Source organism: Schistocerca nitens, chromosome 4 (genome assembly GCF_023898315.1).
Source record: "Schistocerca nitens isolate TAMUIC-IGC-003100 chromosome 4, iqSchNite1.1, whole genome shotgun sequence".
Lineage (NCBI taxonomy): Eukaryota > Metazoa > Arthropoda > Insecta > Orthoptera > Acrididae > Schistocerca > Schistocerca nitens.
Genome location: NC_064617.1, coordinates 238,046,719 through 238,055,342, shown reverse-complemented (window position 1 = coordinate 238,055,342; position 8,624 = coordinate 238,046,719). Strand labels below are relative to the sequence as shown.

General features: G+C 42.1%; 1 pseudogene; it reads left to right on the top strand.

Moving 5' to 3' along the window:
- Window positions 1-6,844: 6,844 nt before the first annotated feature.
- Window positions 6,845-6,962, top strand: LOC126254259 (5S ribosomal RNA; annotated as a pseudogene).
- Window positions 6,963-8,624: the final 1,662 nt, after the last annotated feature.

The window sequence follows — 8,624 nt, the reverse complement described above, 5'->3', positions numbered from 1 at the left end:
ACATTACTGCACTGATGATGTGCAGAGATCAAATTTTACGTATCACTCAGTTTCTTTGGTATTGTACCAACACAAACATTTTTCAGTTCTACTTAGAAACTGATCGGTGGAGTAGAAGGAGCTGGCCACCAATAAATCTATAAACCTCCTCTGAAATGGAGATTATTAGCAGTAAAAATTTTTATTATTGTTGGCAAGTTATTGAAAATGTGGGTACCGCAATAACAGACATCTTTCTCGACCAAAGTAAGTCACTTTATATTTGTATGCATATCGTTCTAATTTCTTTTCTAGTACTGATTCCATGACCTGAACTGTTTGTCCGAAAAAGAAATGTATTATTTATGACAGTTTTCAAAAAATGGTTCTGAGCACTATGGAACTTAATATCTGAGGTCATCAGTTCCCTAGAACTTAGAACTACTTAAACCTAACTAACCTAAGGACATCACACACATCCATGCCCGAGGCAGGATTCGAACCTGCGACCGTAGCGGTCACGCGGTTCCAGACTGAAGCGCCTAGAACCGCACGGCCACACCGGCCGGCTATGACAGTTTTAATTAAGGAATAAATGTTTTGGGAAGCATTAGTTAGAACCGTCAGTTCCTTGAACAGGCCTCTGCAGGACGTTTGTGACTTCGCACCACAAACAAATCGTATTACACGCTTTTGGATCCGGAAAATTTTAGTTTGGCTTGGTAAGTAACCCCAAAAGAGGATCTCCTATGACGTTGTTGAGTAAAAGTAAGGGAAGGAGGCAAGCGTTTTTATTATTATATCACACGTATCCGACAACATTTGGATTGCAGATAACTATTTGATTAGGCGCTCTCACTTTACGATGTGCATGCAGACTGAGACGAGAGCAACAGATACTGGTGGTGTTATTGGAAGATTGTCCACTATCACTCCAACGGAAAACGTGATCCCATCATGATAGCGCACCTGCACATTTCGCACGTGACTTCCTCGAAAATTTAAACAAAGAATTTGGTGAAAGATACACACTTCAACAAAAGTTTGGAATGCCACAGAATTTACTACGATGACTTCTTACATCACACCCATTGATGTTTGCACAATATGTTATTAGCAAAAGAAACATAATTCCTTCTGAAAACAAGTACCAATTTGGTTAGTTACAAAATACATTTCAACACAAAGCAGATTCTCTTCTGTGTGTACATTAAAAAAAAGTAGTGAAAATCTTTATCTCATGTTGATGATTTTCGGTATTTAGTAGTGAGAGTGCCCTGCCTGCACACGGATGAGTTCTTTCACTCTGCGAGGCATGCTCTGAACGAAACCATCAAGTTTATCTTGGGGTATGAGGTTCCACTCCTCAATGTTAGCTTCACTGACGTCCTGAAGACTAGGTGCATTCGGACGTTGAGCAACGGCCACCTCCAACAGGTCCCATGGAAGCTCAATTGCTCTCATGTGTGGGGAGGGTGCTGTCCAATGCATTTGGCTGATGTTGTATCTTTGAAGATACCGAGACACTGCTGGAGTATGATGTGTTCTTCCATTGTCATCGGCTAGGATGAAGTTGTCACCGACTTCATGTCTGTAGGGCCTTACAATCGTTTGTAGGACCTCTTAGAGGTACTGAGGACCAGTCAAATTGCCGTAGATGGGAATTAAAGGGTCCGCCCTCTCATCATTAAGGCCTCCCAGAACATTACACTTTCACCTGCAAATGGATAGACTTCCTTAACGTATCGGCGTTCCTGGTGTCATCTAGCGCTTCTCCAAACCATACCGCGTCTATTGTACAGTCTCAAACCAATCCTGGTCTCGTTAGAAAACATGGAATTACTGCGTTCTGCAAAGGTTCAATGTTTATGCCCTTCGATTGCATCGGTTCCGTTGAGTCGGCGCCAAACTTTACATTGGCATGAAGACCATCCGATACAGTCTTCTACGCACTGTCTGGTCTAAGATACGAATCCCTGTTGTCCGGAGAAGTCATTTCCAATATTTCTGGCAACTGATGTTGGACGCCTCTGAGCAGACAGTTGGAGGAAACGATCCTGCTTTGGTGTAGTCATACGAGGACGACCACTGCGAGATGTGTCGTACAAATTTCCCGTCTCTCTCTCTCTCTCTCTCTCTCTCTCTGTCTCTATCTATCTACTTTCTCCTCACCATAGACACACCACTCTGAGTGACATATAACTGATCGGCAGCATCTTGTTGCATATGACCTGCTGAAGGTAAAGCAACTATCCTGTCTATCAAAGTGTTGTATGCCTCTACTTGGCAGTGCCGAAAACAAACTAAAGCCTAATTTACACGACGACACTGGGTTGCGCCACTCGTTGCGTGGAATAAGTAGCACGCAAGTGGTTTCATATATGACTGTAGACACGGCGACACCAGTATACACTTCACTTTCGTCGTTTTGTAGGTCCCTGAGTTGTGTCTGAATAGAAAGTTTTGGCAGCTGCACGTCGCAAGAGTTGTGATGGAGTTAAAAGCTTGTTGCGTGGAATCGCTGCATAAGAAAAAAATAAGAAACGTGTATCGATTTGTGAATGGATGAAGAAAACACGTGAGCTCGGTTGCTCAGCATCCTTGCTGAAATAATTTATAACGGAAGATCCAAGAAGTCCTTTTAATTATCTTAGAATGTCACCAGAACTGTTTACTTTTCTTCTAAATAGAGTTAATTATGCGATAAGGAATAAAGCTACTGTAACGCATGAAGCACTGCCGCCAGGACTCAAATTATGGTTCAAATGGCTGTGGCCACTATGGGACTCAACTGCTGTGGTCATCAGTAGCCTAGAACTTAGAACTACTTAAACCTAACTAACCTAAGGACAGCACACACATCCATGCCCGAGGCAGGATTCGAACCTGCGACCCTAGCGGGCGCTCGGTGCCAGACTGAAGCGCCTAGAACCGCTCGGCCACCAGGCCGGCGACTGAAATTACATATCATATTGCGTGCATTACAATCTAGAACACTCAGAATGCTACAAGATACGGTTTTAGTTGGTGATGACGCTTTTTCATTAACACCAATATTTATTAACATTAACAGTAATAATTATTAACATTAGCAACAATAATTATTCGAAGCATGCCGCATTAAGAAGAGAATGGTTTGCAAACTGCTCTCTTGAAGATAGATCTGTACAGTGGCAATATTTCAAAATTCTAACCTATGTGAATGGGGAGCACTGCAGTTACGTTTTAAACAGATGAATATTGAATTAGGAATGCAGCTTCTTGAATTTTTGTAGCCTTCCCTCCTGTCAACAATATTCCTTAGCAAAAAGTTGGCCAACTCGAACGATGGGATTTTAGTCTTGTAGACAAGAGCATTGCCACAGTTAGAATTAAACTTGCTTGTATTTTTCTTAATTCAGATGTATATGTGCTTCTAGCTCAATAAATTTTGCCCTGCAGCTCAGATATTGTCAAACCTTCTATGTTATGATCTCACCTGATGGTCTAAGCGGCAGCACTATGTTGCTTATTTTTGTAATTACCATCTCTGAAACCCCACAAACACGTATACAAAACACAGATATCCAAAAAGCGAACATTATTCTCCGTTCCCCACTTCATACTTCAGTTTGTCTACACTCTCCGAACATAAAACTCATGCAACTAGTGTCGCCAAAGTTGGAACACACCGAAAGTGTTTAGTTTCACCAACGAGTTGCGTGGCCGGTAGTTCAGTTGCCTGCAACCTAGAGTCGTCGTGTAAACTAGGCTTAAAAGAAGCTGTTGTTGATACTGGAATGCTCACGGTGTGCCGCTGCGGCAGCGATATGTTTACATGACAGGGAAACGGTCACAAAGCATGCCAGTAGTAAGCACCGTCCAATATATGGGCTCTAACCGGTTAATGCACGAAGTGCCTAGGTCAGAGAGACTTCTAGGATCGTAGACTTCGTCGTATGATAGTATTCCACTCTTTTGTTGAGAAGTGTGGACAGGTCGATGGACCAACTACTAGGCCGCCATGGTCGTCAGCTTTAAGTCCTTTCGACTTTTTCTAGTGGAGCAATATAAAGGCTCTTGTGTATGAGACTCTTCTAATGTTGTTAGAGGATTTCCTTGCAGGTGTTCTGGGCGGCAATATTAATTATTCAGCACACACCGGCGTCTGTGAACTTTGTGTCGAAGCATGCGTCGAACATACACCTTATGCAACTAACCCCACAGTCACCGCCGGCCGCTGTGGCCGAGCGGTTCTAGGCGCTTCAGTCCGGAACCGCGCTGCTGCTACGGTCGCAGGTTTAAATCCTGCCTCGGGCATGGATGTGTGTGATGTCCTTAGGTTAGTTAGGTTTAAGTAGTTCTAAGTCTAGGGGACTGATGACCTCAGATGTCAAGTCCCATAGTGCTTAGAGCCATTCGAGCCATTTGAACCCGAGTCACCACGCTGAGCAGTTCATGTAAAACACACTCACTGTTTCCGCTATGTGCGAACTGTGAAGCGGGGGATTTGGAAGTGACTGGATTTTCAAACGTATGTTGGATACAAATGGTATATTACTGCCAAAGGGTTCCCCACCAGCTTTTTCTACCAACTCCCCTCTGCAAACCCTAGAAGTCTGTAATAGGAATTGTGGAACAGCCTGCATATTTGTGTTAGAACGGGAAGTATTTTAACGAATCGAGTATCTTTCTTTAGAACTCCCTGGCAACAGAGCAAGGGAAGTCAATACATTTTGTTCGCTTCCGAAGACTGCTTATTGTCGCGTGGGTCTTGGCACGTTAGCAGTCGTTTTAATGCTGCTGGAGATGAACCAAATGTAACAGGGCACAGACATCGCGGCGCCGTCTCTATTCGCCCCCAGGCGGGCTGCTGCTGCTGCTGCGATACGACCAGCTGGACAGGAAGAGGTTTTTTGTGGCTACCGCTCCGATGAAGGCGCCTTTCATATTCAGTGGCATACTGGACGCAGTGTCACTGGTCAGAATTGCAGGAGAGGGTTTCCATACAATGTGTGACAAACATTTCTTGGTCGAACATACGAAGGTACTCCTACTTTACTCTGCATATCTCGGTAAACTCTGTTTCACTGTACCATGTATTAAAATTTCTTCCAATTTCCACTCGCGGATGGGGCGTGTGAAGAATGCATTTATGGCTCTGTGCGCACTGCGATTAGCCTAATCATATCTCCATTATGTTTACAGCAGTGGTAAAGTAGGGAACTTTATGGCTATCCATAGAAACGACTCTTGGAATTCTCTAACAAAGTTTCTTGCAGGATGATTTTTGTTTATTCTCCCATGGAGCAAACAGGCTTGTGCCATTTGAGCTGCTCTTCTTTGATATACAGGATGTTAGTCTGCCCTTATGTGAACCTAACAAGCTTGTAAGTATTCCAGTGTAAGCCGTACGAGTGTTCGAGTGTTTTGTAAGCTATCTCTTTTGTAAACTATGCACATTTTCCCAGTAGTCTCCTAAAAATAGAGGCCTGTCATTCGCTTTGTCATGTGCCATCGTTTCGCTTCACAATCCTTGTACTAAAAATAGCGTAAGCTGTCATTCTTTAATCGGTAAACTCAATCCGCTATAGTCTTGCATTCCGTCAATTGCTCAACTTCACAGTTTTCTTAAATAAGAGCTTTTAGCCGTCTTTCTACCAAGTTGATATTTTGTCTGGATCTGAAAAGTTAAAAATTTTATTGTTGAGAGTCAGCTAATTCTGTCCGATAAGCCACCAATACATATTATGAACATAAACAAACCTATACTGCTTGCTCCCCTTTTTTTATGGCTTTGCGGACAGACGAAACTTGTCAGGTATGGATTACTGGAGATTAATTTGACAAATAGAGGATCCTTGCAGAACTGTAAATTGGAATAACTATTTTCAGAAGGGAATCGAGGAGTTAGTGCAGGTTTCTACATGTAATATCTTGATGGACAGTAGTAATATCTGAGGGACAGTAAAGATCAGGTCATATTAGTTCTAGCTCGAAAAAAGGCGTGCAATCAATCATTCTTACGACGCTTACTACGACAATGGAATGGGAAGGACCACTGCTATGCAATGCAAAGAATTCTTACACTAATAAACAAATATATACGTTTATAGATCAGGATAGTGGAAGGTAGTCAGTGAGGTCTTCACATATCACTTAGTTAACACTGTTAAGGTATCTAACGAATCAGACATTTAAATCGGTAAAATGTTCTTTACTCGCATTCACGGGGCACTATTCCGTGAGATGGTAGAGTATATGTGACAAGTGTGGCTGTTTCGTGTAGATTACTGTTTTGAGTGTGTCTAGATTGTAGTGTAGTGTTTGTGAAATTTGATAGCTGCCACTACCTTGTAAGTTTTACCTGTGAGTGTTATGAGTCCAATATTAATGCAATGAAAATATTCCTCTTTTTATGAAATTTGATCCATGAATGAACAACGCGATATGACTACTTGTTAATGAAACATGCAAACTTTCGTAGTACAAAGGAACAATAGAAGGGCCTTTAACGAAAAGTAAATGCAGATAAATTGCGACCAAGATTTTCAACGTAATGAGATGGAACATCTCCATCCGTCCATTCGATGTTACTTATTATATAGCTATCAGTTTCGGTCATTCCATACACCATGTTCAGGCCTGGATGCGTCAAGACTAATGACAGCAACACCAACTTACTAACCATGCAAATACAAAGACAGATTAAAAATAGAATCAAGGACAATACTATACAAGTGAATTTACAGTAATCATGTAATTACGAACAGATACGTCCATAATCGCATACCCAAAATAGAGTTATATACTGTATACTAAAACGAATTTCCGCTCTATACTTAGTACAAATGTACTATTTATTAACAAACTCATTAATTAAATGGGCAACGGCCTTGCCGCAGTGGATACACCAGTTCCCGTGAGATCACCGAAGTTAAGCGCTGTCGGGCGTGGTCGGCACTTGGATGGGTGACCAACCAGGCCGCCATGCGCTGTTGCCATTTTTCGGGGTGCACTCAGCCTCGTGATGCCAATTTAGGAGCCACTCGACCGAATAGTAGCGGCTTCGGTCAAGAATACGATCAGAACGACCGGGAGAACGGTGTGCTGACCACACGCCCCTCCCATCCGCATCCTCCCCTGAGGATGACGCGGCGGTCGGATGGTCCCAATGGGCCACTTGTGGCCCGAAGACGGAGTGATTAATTAAATATTCCATGATTAAAACTTGTCAGTTGTATCATACATTAAACTGCACAATCTTGAAGTAACCTGTTAATTTATAAAATTAACTCTCGGAAATGATACTGTATAAAAGAAACTATAATATCAGAAATAAGTAAATCAAAGAAATATGCATCTATATTCAAGTAGTATTTCCAGGACAGCATTAACAATATCTTAGTGTCAAAATAAGTGAAGCTTTCTAAATGACAGTGTAAATATATCTATATGTCACAGAAAAATTATAAAATGCCAAGCTGAAGACCGAATATAGGCATATTTATGTCACATGTGCAAAATGAATGTCCAAGAACGTGTCAAGAGTAATACGTAGAAAACCGCATGTCATGTCATACACAGAATATATGGAACCGAAGGTAATGTTCAGTATCAACATCATCTAAGCATCTGTGTGACAATAGCCCCTTCAGAAGGCCAGCCTCAACAAACTTTAAGTTTCAGTGTAGATAAGCTGTCAAAATGACAATATAAATACATCTATATGTTATGTAAAATTTATAAAATGCTGAGGTGCAAACCGTAGAGGGTTATACTAATGTCATATATATAAAATGAATGTCCAAGACACGTCAAAAGACCAAATAATGGAAACAACGTGTATCATTACAAATGTGTGTATATCATAACATACTTGTAACAGTTCGTTGGGCCACTTTGGTGCCAACTGCTGCAGATGCAGTACGATGCACCAGACCCATGCACCGAAGATGATGGTCTCCCCCCTCGGCAGTGCCATGTGGCCGTCTGGGGTCTGGTCCTCTTGCGACTGTACATTCTGGTGATTGCTGCTGCTAGCAATCTTGTACACTGGCTATATTCCTGACACGTCTTTCTACAATATCGCAGAATGAACATCCAGCTACTGGTAGCCCTATTACACGACCTCGTTCAAACTCAGTGAGGTGTTGATAATGGCGCTTTTGTCAGCTTAAAAGCATTCTTGACTAACATCGACTTACCACATCGAATCTCGAAGGTAACTAACGTTCAAGACAGTTACAACGTGTATTTAAAGGTGGTTTGTATCCTCATAGTAGTACTACTAACGCCATAGGTATGCAACTAACGTGAAATTGTAATAGACATCATCTTACAGATGAAGAAACATGCCTACCAACTTTCATTTATAACGCACATCTTGTTCATGATGTTCCGATTTTTTTCCGTCTTTGTATATGGTGATCGGATATTACAAACTTCAATTTGCAGCCCATTCGGAACTAACACTCATCATCAAACCAGTATGTCCGCCTGCGTAGCTGAAGGTGAGCGCGGCTGACTGTCATGCAGGAGCCCGGGTTCGACTTCCCGCCTGGTCATAGATTTTATTCGCTAGGTGACTGCCTACTGTATTGTCTTCATCATCTTCAATGCACACGTCACCGATGTGGAGTCCAATAAAAAGCCTTGCACTAGGC